At 33.3% G+C, this 27083-nt stretch overlaps 1 protein-coding gene across 3 annotated transcripts in view; it reads left to right on the top strand.

Annotated features, from left to right (window-relative positions):
* The window catches only part of LOC118733892 (myb-like protein P), a 322500-nt gene that overhangs the window by 274987 nt on the left and 20430 nt on the right, over positions 1-27083 (top strand). For all 3 annotated transcript variants that reach the window (XM_036463521.1, XM_036463523.1, XM_036463522.1), the window contains exon 2: positions 15545-15591. The gene's annotated coding sequence lies outside the window, so the exon portion shown is untranslated. The remainder of the gene's footprint in view (positions 1-15544; positions 15592-27083) is intronic.

Genomic DNA, 27083 nt, shown 5'->3' with positions numbered 1-27083 from the left:
TATCAAGTTCCACTACTCTTCGACAAACACTTCCAGGGATATAAGGCAAGAAAAATTCAATTTGTACGAGAAGTGCTACGTACCCTTTTATTACAACCGTAATTTTCTTCCACGAAAAAGGAATTGATTTTATATATACCAACACTCTCAGTGCTCTAACATAAACATCTCTATAGATATGCAGTTTAAAATAGTACATTTCTACGGCAGGTACCACGCACCCTTTCGAATAACCCTAATTGCTCTCCATTAGTATGGAATTAATTTTGTATACACATCTCGGTGCCAAGTTCCAGTCCTTTGCAACAAACACCACCTGAGATATGCAATTTCATGCAAATCGGTCAAGCCGTTTCGGAGGAGTTCAAAAACACAGTGACACGATATATTTTATATATTAGGAGATATGCACACATAAATATTTACTCGGTTTCTCCACTTTTAAATTTAACGAAACGCAACTTAGCTATAAATAAAACAAAAGCTATTGATTCTGCTATCTCGTGTAAATTGCTGTAAATACATAGTAAGTATGAACAACATTTAACACTCGGCTCACAGTGGTCCGAAACGATAATCTAGAGGGACAACCTCATTTAACGAATTCCGTTTGCATGGATTTTTATAAAATTTAGTACTTATGTATATTTTGAGACACCTATATATAATAGATAATAATAGATCCAATTGGAGACATTTTTAGACGAATTTTTGCGAGATACTTCTTTTTTCCGATCAGTATAAATGTGGATACTTTTTTAAATAGGCCAAAATTTTATTGTTTCTGTACATTTTTTTTCGTTCAAAAATCGATTTTAATTAAAGATGGTAGAAAGCATTACGTTTTCTAAATGTATTAAAAAGCACTACTTAAGCGTGAAACTAAAAGCATTTTATTGTGAACGAAGCAATGAACATACATATGAAGAGATCTCTCCAAAATAGGTATAATTGCAATTGTTTTAATTAGCTAAAAAGGATGCCTTCAGCAAGATCTTAATATATATATAAAGTAAATATATACTCTTTCTGTTGTAATCCCTTTCATTTTATATATTTTAATTTGTTAATTTAAAAAGAAAGATCTCGATGTAGGTTAAAATACACTGTTTAAAAACTAAATTTGATTTATTTAAGGAAATTCTTATGAATTTTACTGAAAAGTCTTTAAATACACTTTAATTTTTTTGTTTATTTGCGCATATTAAGAGAGGTATCCGGGTTCCTCCTAATTTGCACACCGTGTAATAAAATTAAACATTGCCTGTTCACTTTTACATACCAAATTTGTCGCGAAGATCAAAATTACACATAAAATGTTTAAACTAGAGTAAATGTGAGCCCCTAATGCTTTTTATTAATAGAAAATGTATTTTTAGTTTAAAATTTTTGCATTTTTAAACATTTGATGTGTATATTTTAAAGATCTCAAGTTCAAAATCAAATCCTGAACACCTTATACGTATATTTATACAGATTCTTGTTGAAATATAGATACTTTTTATTAGTAGTTTTACATGAACTTTTTAGAGTGTACATGTACAAATGTAACATATTAATTACTTTTTATTATATTTACTTTGCAAAATACTTATGCACAAAAAAGAAGTAATATAAATTTAAATTACAATTGTTTGATTTTATGAAAAATAAAAATATATATACATGTATTTCAAGTCCTTAGGATGGGTTAAATTATATCTTTTTTCTTTAAAATGTTTGGTTTTCTTGCTAATTATGAGATGGATACGTAAAAACAGAAAATTGGATACATTTGGATCCATTTTTGGCTAGGTCGGTGATACGGCGCGGCAACACTGGATGTAACTATGTAATATTGATGCGCCTAAAAGATGCAGCGATTTCTATTCTCAAGTTACATACCTGATGACAGTACGAACGGCAATTATAATAGGGAGGTTTTAGTTTTTTAAACTATAATTTTATTGTTTTTATAAATTCACAATCAAAAATACGAATATCAATTCAAAAATTTATATCAATGAAATATACATATATAAATAGATATGTGTAAATGAAATGATGCCTTCCGCGAAATATAACCTTTCAACAAAAATCTCTAATTCTTATAGGGAAAGCGGACCTTGGCGGACTCAAGGTTATAAAACAAGAAAGTATGATAGCAGAGCAGTCTAAAAACACAATTACTTTAATCGGCACTCATAGGCAAAAAATAGTAGCACTTTACAAAGATGATTTTTCAATCAAAATTTCTTGCATTCAAAAAGTTAAAATTTAAAATTAAACCAATTAACATTTCTTAGAGAAATATGACACACTTACCGTCCATTGAAAAATATAATGATAATTGTCGAGGTACTTCAATAGCTTGTTACAATTTTTACGTTAGCAGCAAGCAAATTGAACTTGTGTACTAAGCGTATTTACTCCATATAATATCTTTTTTTTTTTAAGAAAAGTGTATTATTGTGCATCACCAAATGTGTTACAGAATCGAAAGACAAAAATATTTTTAATTTGACACTCCACCAAAATCACAAATGTCCTTCTAGATTACCGTTTCGAACCTCTGTACGGCTGTTGCGTCTGGACAAATATATACATACATAATTCTTGGACTGGTCATTCACAGCATTGTAAGAAGTTATTGCCATTTGTGTGTACGTTTTTTTTTCTTTTATTTTGGTTGCACACAACCAAAAATGTTTACGCTGAATTGCAAAATGTAATAATGTGCAGTCACAGATGTTGCAATTGTAAAAACGCACCTCTTTGACGGAAGACGAATGACGCACACTGTGTTGCAAAAGTCAATTGCGTTAACAAAATAAATGTGTCTACATTTTTACAAGTATGTATCTAAAGAGAATTTACGACATGTTTTGAAACTGGTGCTGTGTACATAGTTGTTGGTTAGAGGTTTGAGTGTGTGCGTTTTTTCGTTACTTATATTTCATCGGCAATTGTTGACAAAGCGATCTCCGTATTTGTTAATAAATACATACTTACATACATACATATATTGCAATCGAAAAAAAAACTAAAAGGAAACTTAAAAAGTTTATTATTTTTCGCACAACTCATCTAATGCGCACCAGATTGTTGTTTGCGTGTGTGCGTGTTTTTTGTCTTTTTTCTTGGATATAATCGGCGCATTTATATATTTTTTTCTTCAAGTAAATATAATGCCTTTGTTGACGTATTTTTACTATTTTCTTTATTCTTTTGTCCGTAGACTAAGCAAGAAATTCACTTCTTTTTTATGAGGTTTTCTAAGCGGATTTTTTAAAGAATGCTTTAGCATTTTGAATTAATTGCATAACTCATGGTATTATAACTAATTAGCCATGGTTATTTTGATACTCCTATAATTGTTACACAATCCTCGTTTGTTAGAAAAATTGGCAGTGAAGATATTTGAACCTCGCAACATGATAATTAGTAAAAGATGTTGAAAATAATGCGTTAAAAGTGGGAACTAATTAAAAATAGTGATATGAGGAGGCCAGTTGAAATGAGTTTCTTCAAAAATTTAAAATGTGGCTTAAAACCTTTTTGGTAGCTGACTAATACCGAATGGGTTGAGGCATTTCACGAATATCTACATATGAGTGCGCTAACATAAATTTCGTATCCGTTCGTTTGGCGATTCTACCGAACCGAAAGGTAGTTTTCTGTAGATGAGGAGAGTTTTTATGGTTTCACAATTAGTTGAAAATTACGGCCGAAATCGTCGATTGAGAATTTCCATATTTGTGTATACGTATGTATGTTGTTGTTGCAACAAGCTGTGCAATTTGAAATGTTTTCGCATGTTGTTTCAATTCGAAGATGAAAAAATAAATGATAAAAAACGGTGAAGGTAAAAAAGTCAAGCCAAAATTAACGATAAAGAAATACATATGTCTACATACATTCATATGTTCATAAGAATTAGGGAATGTACATTAGAAAAGGGAAGAAAGTTTATTGAAATTTTTCGTTAAGAATTGAAATATATCCAATCAGGAAAAATATAGTTATCGAAAATTATCAAGTTATCTAAATATATCGAGTCATCGAATTTTATAGTTATCGAAATGTTTACAGAGTTACCATAATGTATCGAGTCCTTTCAACTTATCAAGCTATAGATATTTATTATTTTATCAAAGTTTGTTGCTAGTCATTGAAATTTGTAAGTTTATCGAATCGAAGTTTTTCGAATTTTCAAAGTACATCTATGGAGTTATTGAAATGTATAGGGTCATATGGGTTTATCGAGTTATCACAACTTATCGAATTTGATCGGAATACATTGTTATTGTTATAAAATTGTATAGCGTTATCGAATTTTTTTGAGTTAAAAAAGGCACAGTTATCGAAATTTATCAATAGTTATCGAAATTTTTTGAGTTATAGATTTTAATTAAGTTATTGGAATATTGTGTTTTTGAAGTTGGTCGAATAATCGAGAAAACAGAGTTTCAGTTATCGAAATTTATCGATTAGTCGAGTCATCGATTTCCATCAAGCTATCAGAATTTAGTGTTTACGAAGTTAGTGTTTAGAAGTTTAGAGTTATCAGACTTTTACGTGATCTAAGTGCAATGGGAGATAAAGAAGTTCAATTTGGGACAAAGACAATTTTAATGTCTGGTGATTTCCGCCAAATTTTTCCGGTAGTTCCCCATAGCTTCCGTGTCACCCTAATTGAAAATTGTGTTAAACCTTGGTCTGAATTTTCCTCTTTTATACCATTTGACTTTGACGCTTAATATGAGAGCCCTCCCACATGAAACTGAATATGTAGTTTCTCAAATAATGTACGTAATTGAAAAAATCTTTGGGAATATTGGAGAGAAATTTCTTTATTATGACATTTTGCATTTGTTATATTGGCACCAAAAAAAAGATGATTGCTCTTTTACCAATGCAGACATTTTGGAGCGTATGCCGAGATAAGAAAAGTCATACTTTAATGTTGATAAAACTATTTGTGATGATGTTTATTTACCCTATTGAATTTCTAACCTTTTTAACTGTCAGCGGGTGACTTCCAGATAAAGTGGTACTCAAAAAAAACTGTATTGTAATGTTTACATATAAGCAATCTAAACACAAAGAATACTTTGGTGAATGGTACCCGCATGCGTGTAAAACAAATGTATAAAACCCCTCTAGATTGTGAAGTTTTAACTGGCATTCATTTGTCCTATTCTTTTGCCCTTTTCGTCCCAGGGTACACAGCTGCCAATCATTCCCGCTTTTTGTATGACTATAAATAAATCTCAGGGGCAAATAATTCAAAGGTTTGGTTTTTATTACGAACACCGAAACTAGGAGTCGTAATGTAAAAGTAATCTTCTTATATGACACTAAAACCGCTTTTCGAATTAGAAAAAAATTAAAAAAACTTCGTCCACTGCTGTTTACGTTACTCATTGTTGCCACGAGGTACTTTCACTTGTTCGTTCACTGATAGAACAGCCTCTTTTGCATCCTTCCTATGTTAAAAAGCTGGCCGACGGCCCTGGTATTGAGACCAACGGTTTGAATATAATCTGCATATGCCAGCAGCATGAGGCTTTTGCCCACATTAGGGCGGGACATTGTTCGTTAATCACAGACACACTTATTAGGAACCCACCTGCAACCAGTTTCAAATCGTTGTATGTATATCTCCTGTTCCTTCTGTGACAGTCAATTTTTGAAATTTAAAGTAAAATTCTTCAAAATTGCCAAATTGGTTCATATACTCTGATTTCTGCATGGATGGTAAAAACCAGGAAGTCGATTGCGAAATTTTGTCGGTTGGCCGTGACTTTCGTCGTTTTGCCGGATGCTTATTCTTAACTGCGGTACGCGGACGTTATGAAAGGTAAATTTTACGACTGTTTGACCGAATATGCCTTCTTCCTTTGCCATTAACCCTCTGCTATTAATGGGACCGAAATTTCCCCATTTTAATGACGTGTAGTCTCTCAGGCAACAATTTTCCAGATGAAAATATTTATATATGTTAGATATATATTAATAAACTTTTATTTAAATTTAAACGGGAAATTCTATCAATATTTTAAATACTCATTAATGAAATAGTCATGTAAACATATATGTAATACTTATATATTGCTAGTACATTCAAAGTACATTCCCCAACATCAGAGTGCCGAAATATTGAAAAAAGAAAGAGAGATCCGATAAGAGAATGTACTCAAAATGACAATTTTACTTTTCAAAATTCAGGAGCGGTTTCACAAATTTGAATTTAAAAACAACTCTTATGAAAAATTAACAAAAAATAAAATTTTTGTAAATCTATGAGAAGCGCTGCGGCCGTTGGTGGTGGCAGAGGATAAAAATACCAGTTAGAGAAGGACTGTAGGTCCCTCCCCTTTGTGTGACAACATCAAGGCGCACGCCACAAATCGCAGGAGCAGCTCGGCCAAACACTAATGCTGGATTTCCACTAGGCATTAAATGGCAAAAAATGACAAAGTCGGGAATTAAAAAATTATCCTGTCAATACATTAAAAAAATAGTCATTAAGTTCATTTCCACATGGCACTTTTCTAAATGGCACACATTTTTTGTAATTTCAGTACCTAGTGGAAATTCGGCATGGCATACATATGTATGAGCGCCAATTTATTATTATTGTTATAAGTTTCTAAAAACACGATAAAAGCATATCTCTAAAACTTCGATGTATAGGGTTTCATTTTCATTCCCACAGCTAATATTTTTGCATATCACAGATATTGTGTATAATGTCCATTATCCAGTTTATAGATGCCCACATAAAAGTTGCAATTGTAATTCCATGACTTGCGCCAATATTGCGTGTCCATAGTGTATATGTATATTGATCATTCATGCTTCGAATGCAGTTTAAAGAAAATGATTTTTCAATAAACATAACAATAACCACTATGCTATACTGAATATGAAATGAATATGTATGTATGTATGTTTGTACATATCATAGCATAATACCAAATTCGATGTGACCAGTTGCACTCTACTGCATACATATATATTTATTTATAATCCATTAATATTCATTACCTTCAAAACATACTCCTGTTTGTTTATTTAGCTGTCCATACGATCATTATAATTTTGCTATTCAAGATTATTTTGCATAAGTTTCAGTTCAAAAATGCAAATACATGCACATCCGTTTATTTGCAAACTGGTAAGCATGTATGTGCGTGCTTCTAAAAAAATAATTTTCCCACGCTTTTATATGCAGCACAAGCAAGTCATTTCAGCTTGATTTTTTGCGGCCAGTCAGAATGACGTGCGATTGCTAAAGGCAGGTGTGTGCTCGAGCGTGTAGAATTGTGAAAATTTGCGTTGAAGACGCGCTATAAAATAAGATACATAATAAAAATCAAGCTTAAGTTCCGCTGCGCAAAAATACCACACAGTTGCAATTTTTGTGAGAAGCTGTAGATATGTACAGTGACGAGCAAAACTGTAACATGGAGTAACACTTTTTATTTCAGCTGTCGCTATCTTTCCAAGTTCTAACGACATTCATACGGTTGTTGTATATTTTTATTGGTACATCTTTGCTTCCTCTGTCATAACGACTTGAGGTCAATTCAACAACATTAACAAAACCAGCAGACAAAAATGTAAATTAAAGCAAATGTTACAGTTTTGCACTCATATATTTTTAATAACTTTTTGACAATTTTCACAAAAAAAAAAAGAATTATTAACACAATGTTCAGTATGCTTTTGCTTTATTTAGTTCCTGGTTGCAATTTGGCATACCTAATGTGTATGTCTGTAAAAATTCTGGAGGTATAGCCTCCCATATATCCTTGGTGTGCTTTCACAGCTCATGTACTCCATTGGACGGAATTGGATACTTAGTAAGATGCGCTTTTAGTTGATTTCGCAAATTCTCGATGAGATTCATGTCCTCGGATTGTGGAGGTCATTTCAAATTAGCAAATTTCCGCTTTTGTTCCAGTCTTTGCCAACATGTACAGTGTGTTTTGGTTGCTTTTTCAGCAGAAACTCTAATTTTTTCGACTACATCTTGCAAATTTTGTTGAAGTATGAACAGATACTGTTCCTTACGCATAATGCGTACAAACGGATCAACAACATTTTTGAAATACAACCCCAAACTAATATTGACCGACCACTGTGATTCACAGTTTGCCTTACATGATGCGCTTAGGCTTAATTTGGGTCTTTAATCTTATACCATGCCCGGCCATCTGATTGAAAGCGATTAATTTAGTCTTGTCAGACCAAATAACCCTCAATTAGATCTTAAAAATGTGTTTTTTATTGCACTCTGTAAGACCTAAGATATCCCAATAGGCAACGGTCCGGTTTTCGTGCGATGCGGCAAAACTCTGCCACACTCGCACATGTATTTTGATCAAATTATCTTTTTTCTTCTTTTATGATCCATTTTGCTCAATTTGGCAATTTTTCGCCTCACTATCTACTGATTTGCATTCAATTTTAATACCTTAAGCGCTTCTGTAGTAGTGCCTGCAGCGCTACTTGCTACTAAGTTCACAAGATATCGGACTGTAATATAATTTGACAGACTTCCTTTGTCCTTAGTAACACTTTAGGCTATATTTTTTCTCAGTCTTAACATTTTCATGTGGCAACCTCTACAATTTTTTGCCACTTTCCCTGCGGTCCCGCCTTTTCGCAGTAAATCTATTATTTACATTTATGTTTCCTGATTAACCATATTATTTATGGGTGATCACTTCTTGAATAAATTACAATACAGAAAAAAGTCATCTGACTTCCAACTAAGCAAAAGATCACTGTAAAATGCAAAACTGAGAGTGACTGCAAAACTGTAACATTTGCCTTAACTTACATTTTTGTCTCCAGTTTTTTTTATTGTTGTTGGATTGACCTCAAATCGTTATGAGAGCGGGAGTAGAGGTGTACCAATAAGAATATACAACAGAAGAATGAAAGTCGTTAGAACTATGAAAGATAGCGGTGGCTGAAATAAAAATTGTTACATCATGTTACAGTTTTGCTCGTCACTGTACATACATACGTACATATAGCTATCTTTACTAACCGAAATCAACAGTTTTTTTTCATTGCGGTTGCCTGCTGACCGATCGAAGTTATTGACTTGCAGATTTTTTTAGACGACTTTGGTGATTTTTTATACGTACCCGTATCTACCTTTCGTTGTGCGAAATTTAAGTAGGTTTGTTGTGTGTGGAATTAGTTAAAAATTTCTCGCTTTACTATTTTATGTTTTACTAGCCGGCCTCGGATGCATATGTATGTACATTTACGTATTTGGAGAAAGAAATCATATGTCATCATGTACTTCGTTTATTATATACATACATAAAAAACTTGTATAAATCCGTTCAGTAGCGTGGTTAAAATATCTTGCCTTTCCTTTATACTATGTATAGAAGATAAAAGAAGATTTTAAATAGGTGGCGACCCTACTCAAAAAACGTGAGATTTTTGTACATGGGCATCTTTCATTTGGGATCTTATTTTTTATCCAGCGAACGGTGAAGATCTTATAGTTTTTAAACAGGTGGCAACCCTACTCAGAAAAATAATACATTATTACACATGCAGAGGCTAAGTCTTTTCATTTGACAGTGACGGTACAGAACTGATGCCTACGCTTATTATGATTGAATATGGTAATTCTATTAACAGGTGGTAACCCTATTAAAAAAATAAATATTTGTGCTTTTTAAGAGCTCAATCTCTTTCATTTGACACCCCATCTTTTGTAATCCAACGAACGGTGTGGATCTTATAGTTTCTCAGACAGGTGGCAACCCTATTTACATTATAAGTAAAAAAAGATCCCTCACCTGTCGATACAGAGTATAGTAGAGAAAATCTTGCCAAAATCCGTTCAGTAGTTTTCGAGATTACCGCGTACAAAGAATCTCGATTTTCCTTTATACTATGTATAGATTACTTATTGTTTTAAGGAGTGTTGTTACTTTATAACAGGGACCGAGAACAAAAAGCATGATCGAAACTAAATGAGAACAAAACTGTCGAGAACGTTCTCAATGGGATTTACACATCGAGGGCTTACATTCAATACCCTCTGTCTGCATTTTTCACAAAAATGAGATTCTGATATAAAAATCCACCTAAGACTTAACTGTCATCGGTGATGTTAATGCTGACCTTGTACAACGCTTGACAGAAGAATTTACTGTTAAATTGCAAAGTCAGAATTACCATCAGTGATGACGGGTAAGTCCCAGATGAGTTCTAACATCACAAAGTGGTTTTCGTGAAATTCGCAGATAGAGGGTGTTGAATATAAGCCCTAGATATATAAGAACAAAGCCTTCTGGAACAAAGGGAACAAAATGCAAACAATACTATCGGTAAAAGTCTAAGGAACTTTCTTTCGAAGACCAATTTGGGATTTATAATTTTAGGAACTTTCTGAGAGAACCAAAAGCGAACAAATCTTCTTTGAACTATTCGCGAAGTAAGAAAGCGTGAACAAAATTTGTTTGAATATTAGAAGTAATCAAAATAGGACTGAAACAGAATTATTCAAATAAAGTCAACGAAAGAGTTAAGACACTAACTTTTATTGTAGAATAAATTAATTTTTTTTTTTATATATGAACAGTTCACCCTAATGATAAACGACCTGGAGGTTAAAATGATCCAGATTTCCTCTGCTTTAGAATTAACGTAAAGTTCCCAAAACTTTTGTTCTCATTTTATTCTCTAGCACAGGAGTTCGCAAAATTTTAAGATGATGGAACCCTTACTAAATAAATTTAATTTTATGGAACCCCATATCCAGTTACTATAAATCAGAGGCAATGCAATTTAAATATAAATAAAAACCTTTACTAGAAATAGTAAACATACTATAATTATTGCTTTATAGTTCAATATTATTCATGTCTGAAAACGTTCTCGATGCTTTCGTTGTTTTTTTGTTCTTATTAGAAACAATTCCGAAAGTTTTGTTCTCATTATGTTCCTCTTGCGAACGTTCACTAGAATTTTGTTCGCATTCTGTACTTTACGGAAACGTTTCCAAACCTATTGTTCTCCATTTGTTCCCGTTAAACCTGCTCTCAATACTTTGGTGCCCATTTGGCTCTTTTGTGGCAAAGTTCTTGACATTACATTTTGTTCTCGCTTTATACTTTTGTTCTCGTTTTATAATGACATATTGGCTGATTTAGTATTACGAAATCGATGCAGTTTTAAGTTAACTCTATTTTTTTACAAAATTGTACAGATTTATTGGAAAGAATTCATTAAATATGTCTTTGTGATTTTTTAAGGGTTATATTGATATTTTAATTAATGAATGAATGAATTTTAATGACCATTTAAAAAATATATAGTGGCAAGTCGCTCAGGATTACTATGTATGTTTGATTAAAATTAAAAGTGAAAAATTAAAAGTGTCACCACAAAATTTGATTAGTGTTGCCGCTGGCTTGGCCTTTAAAGTATCAATAATAAATCGAAAATTGTATCCAAATCTACCTTCCGAAAAGGCGAGGATTTTTACACAATATGTATGTAAATTAGAGTGGTTCAAAAGAATTTCTTTTTTCAAAATCCCCTGTGAAGTAAAATTTAGAGACCGCTCATCGCGAAGTTCCCATCCGTATAAAAATTGTTTCGATTTTAAAATTTCATAACTCTTTTTTAAGACAACTAGGAATGAATGATATACACACCGTCCCCATACAACTCTCCACATCGTTTTATAATAAAAAAATATTAGTCACGACAAATTTTTCATATCATAGACTTGCCTTGGCATTTCAGGTGGCGATATGTATGAACATTTTATTTATATTTTTGAAGGAAATATAAGGCTGCAAAATAAGTCTCTAATGATTTTTTCCATAAATTCATTCCTCCAATGTAGGTCAAGTTTAAAGTCGAAAATTTTTTTATATGGAGCAAATTGACGGTGTTCGTCAACCAAACAAAAAGTGTCAAAAATCAATGGTATTTTGTAGCCACTTCAAACTCGCACTTTGTTATACGAGCATTAAATGGGCGCCTTAACGGGCCATGGATGCATCAAGAAGAAGGGTTAGCCGTTGAGAGACCTGGAGAGAAAAAACGAGTTTTTTTCAATGCCCTTACTTATTTAGGTATTCAGTCGCCCCATTTGAATGATATTTGTAAGATCCCACGGCTCTTGTAGCCAATGAACGGGAAAACTCTTTCCTCCTGTGAAATAATGCTCTTGAGTTTCCTTATAAGGATTTTTAATGGCTTGCATCACTTAAGACAATAGGTTGACGTATCCGATCAATGCTGTAGTTGCAAGATCACAGAAGAAAATTACGCACGCTTGGCAAACTATTTAATGGAATCCTTTCAGAAATCTCACAGGTGGAAATAAGGCCATGGGCAAAGCCCATAACATCAAAAGGAATTAGTATTCCATATAGTATCACAGGCGCTGTTATGCTTGGCCAATATTTGAGGAGGATTCTGCTCCTCGGTCGTGTCAACCTGAACTAAAAATTTTGAATTTACAGGCATTTTTGCTTTATAAAACTATTTTTGCTTTGACCAACGGAAAATCATCAGGCGCTGCGAATCGAAGATTTCTTTCAACTTATGAATACTTTTGGGAAAAAGTATCAAAATTTACGCGCAGACAAAAAATAAGTATCCCTCCAAATTTAAGGCGGATATGTACATATATATTTCGGTACATTTGCGTCAAAGGGGCGACACTGAATTTTATTTTCAATTGTGTTGAATAGGGGTGGATCATTAAGCGCGGGGAGTTTAGAAATCATTTAACCCTCATTGATGCTTCTGTATCTACCTGTTTTACCCTCTTTATTGTTATTTTGAAATTTAGTGTTAAAGCCCATTTTCAGAGTGTTTCTTGATATAATTTTTTTTTTGAATATATGTTAATCAGCACTCCGCTTTGTTGCCGCCGCCACCATCAATGCACCGATTTTATTGGCTAATTACTATATGTAGATTTGATATTTGGTAATCAGCAAATAAAAATGAATTCAATTTATGTTGACAGCTTGATGTTTATTGATGGTTTTAATTCACTTGAAATTTGCAGAATCAGCAACAAGTTTTCATGTATGAATGCACATAAATAACTACATACAGACATATGGATATTAGTATGCATCACTCTCCATAAAAAGTCGGTGGTGGGTTTTCCTTCGAAACCAAAAAAAAAAAAAACTTATATTTTCAGACTTCCGCCAAAATATTTCAAAAAATTATTGATATTTACTTCAGCTGAAGCGATATGAAAACACCTCCAAACATCGAACTTTTTACAAGCTTTTATTTAACTTACTCCGTATGTATGTATGTTTGTTTGGGGCGTATCTTGCAAATAATTTTTGTCCAACCTCTCGATGACCAGAACCCGATGACAATGCAATACGAAATATGAATTAATCCGATAGGTGGCGCAGGAGTCAAGAAAGCTAAAAACCATTATTTATGGTCCGATTTTGTTCACATTTAGAAACCTCGCTTTAAAAATATTTGTTATTACTATTGACTTATTATAAATAAAATGAGTTTTAAAAACTATTTTTTCCCCTAAATTTATCTCAGACGATAGAAGAGTTTAATCTTAGAAGAGCTACATAAAAATGTGTAAAGCTTTTATCAACGGAATCAAAATAATGAGATATTTGCAGGTATTTTCAAATCGGTCCAGCGCACTTAAATATCAATATTTTTAGCGAGGCACACTAATGGACATACTAACTTCTATTAGGTATATATATATGTATTAATGTATTTGTATATTCGTTAAACAACCCACTAAACCAGTGATATTGAGTGAGTAAATCCAACTTATACGGTGCTCACATTAGGCGATTGTATAGGCAATTTTAGAGGCGATTAGTTGAATCAAAGGCCGTTTACACCAGACGATGGTTGCTTTCAACTATAGGTTTAACTAAGTGTCCAGGTCGAAGGGTTCAGGATTATGGCAGCCCTATGCTAGAGCACATTGCAGCACAGTATCATTTTTTGGGCCACAACAAAGTCGATCAGCCTCAGTTCAATATCGGACGTTTCGCCGTGAAGGCAGAGTTTTCCGACGGCGAGGACAAAAACCCCTGAAACCCCGATTTTCATATCATGACGAGGGCAGCGCTTTCCTGCTTTGCTCTTCCGTCGAGGCTTATGATAAATTAACGAGACGTTGAGAAATTTTAAATGTGTAAATGATTAGGATAATAGATGTTTGTCAAGTTTATTGAAGCATTTTGGTTTAATGGGTAATCAAGTTTAGGTACAATGCAAGTAAATATACATATTGCTGAAATATAAATATGGACATATTACGTACCTATATACGCACATATGTGTGTATGTATCTCCACCTTATTGGCAACCGGCAAACCAGTTTACCGGCTACCCTTGTCTTTAAACTCCACCACAAAGCTTTGACGTTGCGTTCGCTAACCATTCATTCATGCTGACATTTAAAAGTTCCTTCTTAAATGAAAATTAATTAATTAATTAAAATAAAGAAGTATTGAAACACATTTAACTAAGAACTTGTTAGCCATCAACTTTAAAAGTGCTAAACAAATTTTAATTGAAAATATTTGCAAAGCACTTTGCCGAAAACTACAAAGTACCTGCTAAGATCAATGCTAGCTATAATTTATAGCATAGCAGTGTGGTTCTTTTTAATGGCTTGATTATTAAATTTATTGTATGTATATTTAACAACCAAAATAGCAAAGTTTCGTTTCAGGTATCAGGTTTCAGGGTTTGGGTTTTTATAGGAAAAAACTAGAATCAGTTAATTGAGCGATTTTTTGCGCTTTTGGTTCGATAAAATTTTTATTTTTTTTTATTATTTATTTTTGAGGTTAAAATAAATCATTAAATTATAAAAAGGCCAATAACAAACAAAACCATATTTTGGTTTGTTTTTAATTGTTTAACAGCTATTGCCTTAATACACCTTGTTTTCATCTAGCTAACGCCTTAAAATTTACTTATGCATATGCTTATTAATCATAAATCAGCTTTTTCGTTTATTGACCTTGCTGTGTGTTTCTCATAATTTTGCTTATTTTTACCTCACATATTTTTTACCCTAAATAGCACTTGTGTACCCATGCACTTTGTTTTTTTTTTTTTTATGTGTTCTACTTTACTATAATTATGGACGTACATACATTACATATGTATGCTTGTTTGTACATACAAACTTGTAATTTATTTGTATTATCGATGGTTTCCTTGTGGTCGCCGATCGCGTGTCTAGCAATATATAACTTACGGGCTGCTTCCTTCCTCTACAGGCGACGGTGTGGAATGTACACGGAACCAAATATTTGAAATTTGTTGCTAATAGTTAATATAAGCTGCAATCAGTTATGGTAACGGAAAAAGTATTGTAATTTTGTACAACCAAAATTAGGTTTAATTTCTAAATATTCCATACCGTTCGCTTTAACCTTTAATTTTCTCTATTTTTCGTGAAAGCTACATTTTAACACCTAACATTAATCCATTTTTTTAGTTTTATTAAGTTTTGGTTTTCTTCTCTTCCTTTCAGCTTTCAAAACGAGCACATACTGATCTTAATAGGGCCAAAATTTTCGGGTAAGTTTCTTGTCTGATACATGCTAATAAATCATTATAATTACCTATCGGATTTAATTGGTTTAAAGCTACATACAAAAACACAGTTTTACAAGTAGCTCAATCCTCAGTGGATTTAATTTAATCAAAATTTAAAACAGAATTGACAGGAGAATCTAGCTATAAATTGTACTATATACACTGGGGAACAAAATAGTGGAAAACGCCGTTACTCAACGTGCACATTTTTTTCCAAAAATTTAAATGTTTGGTATATTTTGTACAGTTTCTCTGAAATTTCTCTAAACAAAATAAGAAATTTATACATCGATGGCAGCGACAAGATGTCCTCTTTTCAATGGCACCAAAATCATAGATTAGCAAGAAAATAAGTTATGCGCCAGTGTATGCCTTCACCTATGGATACGGGGTTTTTGGGCCCTAACTCCAGATTTTGAGGGTGTGTTGAAAATTGTGAGTATACAGCTTCTGTATACTTGATTAGACCTACAACTTGAGGTATGTCTCGAAAAAAGTGTTTTTTCACTGTCACACAGTGTAGTTAAAGAAAGTCATGTACATGGTTTTGGCGATATCGCCACATAACGGTTTTTGATTAAAAAATGGTCTAAGTCTGCAGAATCCGTTAACCGGTAAATAGAGGTAATATGTCAAATGAAAGTTAATTAATTTTACTATCTTCGATTTATAATTCATTTTTCATTAACATGCTACGTTTTTGAGATTTTTAAAAAAGATTAAAAAGCAAGAGTTTTTTTTAGCAAAAAAGGAAAATTTTCGATTTATTTTCGTTCTGTAAACCTTTGCACGGTGAACGGCTTTCCTATGGGGAAAACCTTGCAAACCGATTCGTATACTGTGCAAGGGTTTTTCAGCACCTAGAGCATACCCCTGTGGTAATTTTTTTTTTTATTACAACACATCGAAAATTTTCCCAGTTTTGCGAAAAAAAAATTATATATATTTTTTTTTCTCTATAAATATCTCGAAAATGTGTAATTAAACGACAGGTAGCAAATTTAATTTCCTTTCATTTGATATGTCACTTGTTTTGATCGGTTAACGGATTCTCCCGATATTTAAGTATGAGCGACCTTTTTTGCTGTGTATTAAATAGTGTAATAAGAAATGTTCTATAAGTTATCTATCAATGACTTTCTAAGTATCCTTTAAGTTTTCTTCCAAACCAGGAACAAATTAATGATTAATAATATTAATATTATTTTCGTAAGCTTCAGTACGTTTCACATTGCCATTGAAAATTGGATCAGGCTTGGTTATTAAATTATATTAGGCTAGTTTAAATTCGATTCGATCGGTTTAGATCAGATTAAACTATATTATGTAGATAAGATAAGATGGGATTATATAAAATTAGGTTATATAAGAATATACCGTTCACAAGACATATTTACATTGCTTTGTTCAGTGTATTTGCTACAACTGTACATGCACTTTTTTTTATTTACTTACAACCTAGATGCAGGCATCACGTAAAATTGTATCATTGCTTCTTATTCACCTTTCCATCTACAACAGTTATTTTGGTATCATTAAAATTGATTGCAACATTTAGTGGCATGACAGTGGTAAATGTCAATGGAGGCGGAAGCATTTAAGGCATGCATACAAATTCATTTACAGCCTCGAACACCTCTACACGTGCAAATGTGTAAATGCATATACACACAGTCAAATGTATGCAGGCAATTGCGCTCCTAAATTTGCATTCGAGCACACGAGGTTACTCATACGCCAGAGTGTGCGTGCCGTACACACGCCAGTTTAGTGGCTGCAACATGTGATTGTTATCTTAATTAAATGCTGCTGCTTGTTTTTTGTTCCTCTTATTTGGGCTCTCAGCGATGACTTTTTCCATCCGTCATAATTGCTGGCAGTTAAATGGTTGTTTTTCTTTGAGTATAGTTTCTTACTTGCAATTATTACATAATGCCACTCTTCATACCTTTTATGTTAATTATGTTGTGGCAACAGCTGTTGCTGCTTACTGTTTTTTCTACGGCAGCCCCGTGCTGTGCTGTGTTGCTTCTGTTAAATCAGCTTATTTTCCACAACATCTAAGCTCTACGTGTGACTTTATAACATAACTACACAAAATTGCTTACTGTTTGTTCTGTTGTGTTTTACATATTTGGATAGGTACAAACACAGCTATTAAATATTTATGTAATTGGTTGTGAATACATTTCTTGCACGCAGCATCTGCTTTTTTTGCTTTTTCTGTTGTAGGTTTGCATAATTTTTTGAGAGCATCAGTCTACATTTGTCTTTTTTTTACACACTGCTCCCTATTAGCCTATGCGTGTGATAATTTATTTTCTGTTGCTTCAACTTGCCGCTTTCTTGCGATGTGTCATTTGAAGTTCAAGTTGAACGGTGAATGGTTTCGCAAGCAAAATATTTTATGCTTTTTATGGCGACCCGTTAATTTTTATGACCTTTCATTTTGCGGGCACGCCTTCTTATTCTGTTTTTATTTTTTGGTAATTAAAAACCTCTTATTTGCGGTAAAATAAAAATACCTTTTTTTCGCTAAATACAGTCAAGTGTAGAATATTTTTAAATTTAAAATTAGATGTTCTTCTTTTACAATAAATAAAAACGTTGCGTTGTAGAAGGGGTTACATGATCACGTAGAACCAAAAGGAATTTTATCCACATTAACGAGGAATCCGAGCATTGCAGGAAGGAATTTTACAAGAAGATCTACAAGGCGAAAAAAGTTCAAAAAGAAAACTGTGTCAAGAAGGATACCGCAAAAAAAACAAGTGAAATTGCTGAATTTTTTTTTGTTTTTTTTTTTTTTGAGAAATGCATGTGCTGCGTAATAAACGACGAGAGTATGTTTTAGCGGTTTTCTTTCAGTGTGCAGAACAAGAGTTTCATGCAGCTGATTCTCTAGGAAATGCAACTCAAAACCTGAGAAAAAAGTGACAATATTTCCATGGAAACCCTAGAGATAGCTTCCATTCCTACGCTTTCATGAAGTGTCCACGTGGCACGTCAGACTTAGAGTGGCTTAAAGGAATAATGTAAATTTGGTCCCAAAATGAAGTTAATCCATAAAGCTTTTCCAAACTTAGACCGAATGAGAGAAATGGGCTCTCTTTGAAAGCGAAATGAACGTGACAAAAAAATATGTCACCAAAGACCTTCAAGTCTTTAAAGGAAAGTTGGCTTTAGCAGCTGTGAGGGTAATTGGCCGGGTTCCGGAAAAACTAAAACTTCTTATTAAAAAGCTATAGCTCTTGTTTTCTTATCACTTCATGCGAATTTGTGGTTAGTTCTAAAAGTAAAATGCTTTTGTTTTTGAAAATGTGACAATAGGTTCAAAACATATCATTATTTACGTAGCAAGAAATTTTATTCGGCGCAGTTCTTATTCAAAATCGGTCCAACATTAGTTTATTCTCATCAAAATTTGGAACTTTTTAATTTGAATTCGTAGAACATTTTTGGGTATACAGTTAGTAGAATAAAGTGCGAATTTCATGCGCTAAAGTATCACGTTGATTTTTAAACATTTTTTTTTTTGCTGTCGAACTTTTGCACTTTCCATCATATAAATATGAATTTCTTACGGAATAAAATGTCCAAGGTTGTTCAAAACAAAATTAAAAAAAAACCACACCAGTAATTTATTAATTGCATTTGGTATGTAAAACAAACCGCAAAAGCCGTCACCAAAGCATTAAAAAAAATTTTACTTGGAAAACATTGTGGATATTTAAACAAAAAATAACATGTGAAAACTTCTTTGAATCACTGTATGAATATTTGTGGATGTGTATAATTAACAACATTTTTATAAAAATTTCTTACTTGAAAAACATTGTGAACATTTAAAAAATGAAAATTTTAAAAACTTCTTTGAGTCACTATAAGCATATCGTCGTTTAAAGTACAAAACCGCGTATCAACGAAAATGCAAAGCCGCGTACTTACATACATGTGTATGAATGGATTTTGATAATTCGTCATGTTTACATGCCAGTCTACTAAAAGTATTTCATTATCTTAGTTTGGTAAATTGTTTTATTTCTCACCAAACATGAAGTCACGTAATAGAAGTAAAATTTCACTCATTACGCTTAATTAGTCAGCGCAATTACATACTTATGTTGTAGTCGTTTCTGTCACAGCGCCGACTTCAATGGTTTAATTTTCTGTTGGTTACAAACCGCGTTTACAGCGCAGATATCAAAACCAACAAAGTAACAACGAAAAGTATTTCATCGTTACATCACTATTTTCTTTTTTTTTTAATAAATAAATTTAAACGGTATTACATAACAAATAGAGCTGAGAAATAGATTAGGGGTATTCACGATCCAGTGCATAGATTGCATAAATAGCATGATTGTTGTTGTTTCATGTGTTCAAACAACAAAATTAGCCAATCATGCTATTTATGCTATCTATGTACCATGCTAGACAGTATGCACCAGATCGTGAATACCCCTAATAAATTTATCCCCAATTAACTTGTAGCTTACTATTGCTTGAGCTATTTCCGCCTGCGCTTGGGTGTGTCCCATAGCTTACCTAATCGGGTCAGATCTCGTTTAGCTGCAGTTAGACCGCACTGTTCTACTCCCTTAAAATTTATGCGCTTATCCGTTAAAGCGCATGTTTGGACAATAAAGACTCATGTTTCAAAGACATTTCAATGCGCACATATAATTGCTATTGTAATAGTATGTATGTAGTTGCATGTAGCTTGCGAAAGTTTGTCCATGAGCGCTGGGGAGATATAAACGGAGCAACACCCTCACAGTGGCAAAATTGATCGATTGCAATGTTGCGTGTCAAATAATGTGCGACAATAATTTATGTCTGACCACTTCATACTTTGCAGCAAGCCAGTCAAGTTCCGTGGTGTCATTTATTCAAATCAGCAGTGAGGTGGAGAAGGTTAATTTGTTACATAACAACATTCAATGCCTTACAATCTTTACAATTTGACGCGAATATTCCAATAAGCATAATACCTGGCGGTCAGTGGACCAAACCTTTAGGTTAGAGCGTTATTATGTACTTATGTACATACATATGTATTTAAAACTACTTTTATAGCTTTGCTTCTGCCCCTAACCTATATACATGAATCATACATAATTACGTGCTATGGCCCTCCACCCGCCTAAAACGATCATGTGATTGGTGAAAGCCCCCGAGGTAACTTTGTAAACGTTTATATTTTCAATTCAACGTTTCAATTTTGTACCAGTTCATACTTTCGGATTAACCAACAATAATATGCCGTCAAAAAAGTTTTAGCTCCTCCAAAAATGGTCTCGTTAGGTGGCGCCAGATATTTTGAAAAACAGTATTTATGCTCTGATTTGTTTCACATTTGGCATGTTTACATAGTTGAAACTTAGTAGGACATAGATTTGGAAAACATTGAACCGCTGGTGGGGCTGATGTCAAAATAAAAAGTACGTTCGATATAAAATGCATGTTTTCTTCCCGTTAAAAATTCTTACAAGAACAATATTAACACAACGTTTTCAAAGGAAACTTTAGTAACGTAACGTCAGGTAACGTCACGTCAGTTAATTCAGCTGATTAAACATAAAACAAACTTAAAAATGAACCTCTAACATTTCCAATATTACTACAAAAACTTTTATCTAAATAGTCTAGCCCGATTCTCAGAGTTTTGCAATTTTGTAATCGAAGTAAAAATCCACTTCTGTTTTTTGTAACGTCACGCCAGCGCTTAAGTCTACTAATATCTTTGAATTACTACTACCAACAGTTGAAATTTTTTTACTGAATATAGGGCGATTTAATTGCTATGCAAATCTAGAAAAATGTTTTTAAAATTTAGACTTTTTCAATGCTTTGTTTAACACTTTGTCATACGACTGTCCCATATGTACTTTTTTCTCTTGTTTTTAAGAGTCAATCGTCAAATTTTCGTAATGTGACTTCTATTTAATATTTAAATTTCTACTTTCTCGGAATCACTTAGGGAGTTCACAAAGTCTTTTATGTCGTAAAGTTTAAAAGCTTAAATAAATGTTTAAATGACTTGAAACCACAACCAACTATTTTTTAACACTCGGAAACTTCAATATACGACTTTTATGGTACCATATAGTTTTAGTCTTTTAAATTTTACAACATACAACTATACCACAGTAAACAAAACGTTCTGAACTCCCTAAATGTCATCTACTCAACCTTGTTAATAGTATTATTTGAAATGCTATCTAATGGTCTTATGGCCCTCATTGCCCTCTCCTTAGTATTTGTGCGTAGAGGGCACTGAGAAGGCAACATTTTTCAGTAGAATAGAAAACGCCATTAAATAGTGTTGGCTTCCTTTTCCATTTAGCTACTTCCTTATTTTTATTTCGGCAAAATTTGTATGCTATCGATTTAAACTTATGCTGAATTTCCACTAGGTATTAAATGGCAAAAATGACAAAGTTGGTTATTAAAAAATATTCGTGTCATTACGTTAAAAAAATTGTCATTATGTTCATTTCCACTTGGCATTTTTTAAATGGCATATATTTTTTGTCATTTCAATGCCTAGTGGAAATTCGGCATTACTTTTATTTGCTGTCGAATTACCCTTCACAGCCATTAAATAGCTGACAATTTTCACGTATAGACAAATCATCACAAAATTACTTCATTTGTATTAGTACATAAATACATACATATGTATGTATGTAAGTGGGATGTTTATGTTAACCTGCCTTTTCAAGTAGTTTACAATTTGTTTATGAAATTCATTGAAATTAAAATTTTATTTTCAATTAACTAGCAATTAAACCAAGGACAGCAAATTAGCAAACAATCACTTTTTAATGATTTTTAAATATAGTTTCAAATCTTGGGTGGAAGTTTTTGGAAATGTGAACAAATTTATTGTACAATACACATACATACATATATATGTACATATCTATTGGCTTCTTTCTTCTGTTTCCAAACTTACAAGTACTCATATCAGTCGCTTATCAGTTTCCGTGGCTGACTGTGTACATTTCCAGCAACAGCAGTGAATGCAAAAGTACAAAAACATATAAGTTTAGGAACTTTAAATAAGGTAAGATTAAAGGGTCTGCCAAGCCCTTGGACACTAATAACACTGTTATAACCGGAAAAAGAGATGACTGCAGAGAACGCTTTCATATGAATTTTTATTTTAATTTTCTCTCCAAGTGTTTCCCGTTAATTAGAAACTAGGAAAATAGGAACTAACTATGGATAGTGGGAATTTTGACCTTGAAACCCATTAGGGAGTATTCGAGCAGTGGACATTATTTTTTACAGTCATATTCGGCTTAAAGCACCCCAAACACATAGGAAAACATGTACGACGTACATATGTGTAATTAATTTTGTATGAAGATTCGAAATTCAACCCCCTTCAGGGTGTAGTAAGAAGTTCAAGGGAGTGAAGGTAAAGTATTTGCGGGCCGAAAAACATTAGACTACACATCCTTCTCAATTATGCATGAAATATTAATTTTTAATAACTGGATGGTAGCGGGAAAATGGAAAATTGAAATTTTTGTATTTCGTTTTCAGTGACCCTAAAAACCGTCTGGTTCACTGCTCTCGGACTTTCCACCTAAAAGTATCCAAGACTTATTTGTTTAGGTTTATTGGTTTCTCTAAGGCTAGTGTTTACAATTTCTTATTGTGGGGTTGGTGGATCTTTCCAGCCGAAACGCATAGGAGAAAGAGGAAACATAGTTTGCTTAATATTAATAAAGGGAAGGGAAAGAAAACTGTTTAAATACAAGTAGAAAATATGTAATCTCCAGAAGCATAAGACTTTACTACAATGCTGCAATAGTGTTATGAAGTCAATACTTTTTCACACACTATGTATTTGTAAATTCAAAAACTTTGTCCCTCAGTTAAACATTAATTGCTGCGCATGCGCAACACTCATCGCCGAACTAGCCAATTTCGAAGGACGAACGGTGCTTAACCACCAGCTAGTGATTGATTTTAATAGTCTTCAGCACACAGCCGCCTAATTGCCACCACTAAATAAGCGAGCGCCAACAAGACTGGATTGTTGCTGCAACACTTTATGACTTAGTCAACTACTCCAACGCAAAATTTATTGCTGAAACACAAGCTAATTTGAGTGTAGTTCTACTACAGCACCTGCACTTACGTATGTATGTTTGGTTATATTTTAGCGCACTTTTCGCAATCTCGTTGTATTCATCAACGGGCTAGCCTTTTCCGATTTTATTCATTCGACTTTTTCGACTTTAAAGGAGGCTATGATGAGGCCGGCGCCGCAACACACGCTCAGCTACTCCACTTGAAAAGTTGGCAACTGAAGTGCGCACGTTTGTGTGGGTATGCGTGAGTGGCAGCACATTTGATTGCAACTGAAGTGCACAGGTGGGCGTAAATGACTTCGTTTAATTTGGTTTTCTTACTTATGCGCCTCTTGTCGTTTTTGTTTTCGCACAAATTAATTGCCAACCAAATGTGCCATTTATCTTTTTGAACCTATTTCGAAATGTGTGCTGCTACGGATGCGTGATTTTAGAGAGTTGACACATACCAACGTACGAATATGTAATTATTTTAGTTCATTTTTGCATTTGTAAAATTGGCAAGTGTATTCACCTAGTTTTTGGATTGTGCTCATTAGGAGTGTTTATATTTGCATAGACAATTATATAGGTGTCGTATATAATTTCACTATACTAAAATTATTTTATACCGGCTAAAAAATTGTTAAGCTGTAAACTAAACAAACCGCACATGCAGTTTTACTAGTAGTATCGATGAATTTTAAAAATAAAATCTGGAAATCAATACTAAAAATAAGAGTGTCCCTAATGTTATATAAAGTTTACCATCTGTTTCGGTTTACTTGAGTACTCACAACAATTAAAATGTAGTTATGAATGTAGATTGAAATTTTGGAAGTGGCCCAATGAAATAACCAGCTCTTGTTGAAATTACAGAATGCACGAATGTTTACGAGTACATTGTTTTTCAGCCATTTCAGCAAGAGACAATTTGAAAGAAGCAATAAAAAGTGCTTGACTGTGCAATTATAAATTTTTTGTCTATCCAGACGTCTGCTTATCTTACACAAACATATGTTACCTTTGAAATATCCACTTTTTTCTTCCAAAATTTTCTACTTCTATTTATTTGACCCTCAAGCGTTTTCGGTTTGAAACGATACCAAAAACACTTCGCTGTTTTTTTTTGTGTTCGTGGGCACCATTGCCTGGCCTAGACCCATGTAGTAAAAGCTGAAGATATTTTTTCATTCTCAGGCCAAATTGTGTTTACCTTAAAGAATAAGTCCGAATTATGTAAAAAAGCATATAATTTTATTAAGAAAGTAAAATTGGCGTATGCAAGTCAGAACTCAATAGTTTTTAGTGGTGCTGTGTAAAATACGTACCAGAAAGTTAGAAAAAGGGAAGTTTCATTGCAGAGCTAGAGTAATGTTTATGAAAAAATATAAAGAAAGCATAAAACTTATTGAATAGTATTTCAAGGGGACATATTCTGTTTCTGCGGACTTTAACGTTCTTTGTATAAATATTTTGCCTGAGAATACCTCTAGAGAAATTTTCCGGCGAATACTTTTCTAGAACGTTTTAACCCTCTACGACATACCAAAAAAAGTGTCAAAAACAACCCTTTCGTTAGCAAGCTCAGGATTAAAGTGGTCTACAAAATTATTCCTCCTGAAATTTCAACCCTTTTTCCATTTTTCTAAAAGCACTCAGGCAAAAAATAGAAAACTTAATATGGCCATATTATACTGCCCATAAAAATGCTGTTGCACTATTTTACTGATGAATTTATCAGGACAGACATAAAAACTGGAGAATATAAAACGTTTCTGAATTTTACTTGAGGATCTAATAGTGGATTTCCAGCTAGCCTTAACTGCAGTTTATGCCGATTGGAAAACAGAGATGCCAACTCGAAGGGGGTAATTCCACCTATTAAGGAAAAAAACCTTGCCGATCACCCCATGTTGGAATTATTGGAACTTCTCTGAGCTCTTAACTGCAGTTTAGCCTTTTGTGGAAACAAGCTATAATGCTTTTATTCCCACTTGGAATCTCCCCGCCCAAGGCAATGACCTTAGACTTTGAATATTGAACACCCATTAATCCACCCGTAACGACCATGGCAGCAGCGTTCCGCTATTTTTAGTACCGAAATGGAGCTTAATTGGAACTTGGCTCTTGAATTTGTTCGCAGTCCACGCCAAACTAACCGAACCAAAAACTACCATCAGTAGAAATGTGAAATACAGAAAATGCTTAGCGCTAATTACAATATTATTCACCATAACGGTGTGACCATCGGATGCTGGATATTCAAGAATGGGCTTGTGCTTAAAGATCATATGCTGAAAACGAGATTCTCCATTAGAGAAATAAATCAAAGCAACCATAACAGTGGCTGGATTTCATAGTAAAACTAAAAAGAATATTTAGGAACAGCCCAAATACATAAAATAGTGCAAATGAATACAACATTCTCCCGCAAAGGTTGGATTAACAACGGAAACTGAACGAATGCTGAAAGCGGTGAGAATGAAGACGAAGCAAGCATACCAAACGAACGCAAATAAAAAAAAAAAAAACAATAAAAAAACAACATAACAAGAAATTAATGAAAAGAAAAAGAAAAGTTAAAAAGTCAATATTTTCAAGTTACAGCAATTGAATTAGCGCGGCGATCGCATGCCAAACAACGGTGCGACAAAAAACAGTTAATCAACAACAGATCATCCAGTGGGCCAGTGGTTTGTAAATGTCAGCATCCGTTACAGTCATGTGCAATTTATAAATGCTCGATACCATGAAAACTCGACACACATGACTGTGTACATGTATCTGAATATGAAAGTATGTATGTAGTTGCGCATCAAGTATCTAGAAACAACGCATCTCTATCGATTTGCTTATGTTACAAGCGCAAGCGTTACTGCACATTAGCGATCAATAAATGCGTGCAACGCACATGAATACGCATCCCCATACTTATATGAAGGAATATGTGCATTAGGCCGTACTACCTTATAAGCACACAAAAAAAGTTCGCCATACAGCCCTAAGTCGAAAATATTTTTGGAAGGCAATTTCGAATTTTGTTGCCGTACCTAGGGGTCGCCTTTTTAACCGACTTCAAAAGAGGAGAAGGTTATCAATTCGTTAGAATATTTATTTTTATATATGTTACCGCATAACGTTAACCGATTTCGATAATTCTTTTTATATCGGAAAGGTAATGTCCCCGTGGTGGTCCCATACTAATCTGGTTAAGATCGGATCATTGGGTAATGAAAAAATTAACAGTAATCCTAAATTTTTATATTAAAATTGAAGTGTCTGTGATTTTTTGCTTGAAAATTGCTCTTAGATTTTATTATTTTAAAAAGAAAAATACTTTTAAAACTCCGTCTAATTTTTAGTAACATTCTTCATCTTTTA

Source organism: Rhagoletis pomonella, unplaced genomic scaffold (genome assembly GCF_013731165.1).
Source record: "Rhagoletis pomonella isolate Grant_MI unplaced genomic scaffold, Rhpom_1.0 Rhpom_scaffold_00002, whole genome shotgun sequence".
In the NCBI taxonomy this organism is placed as follows: Eukaryota; Metazoa; Arthropoda; class Insecta; order Diptera; family Tephritidae; genus Rhagoletis; species Rhagoletis pomonella.
The sequence above is the reverse complement of the archived record's forward strand: the minus strand, read 5'-3'. Positions and strand labels throughout refer to the sequence as shown.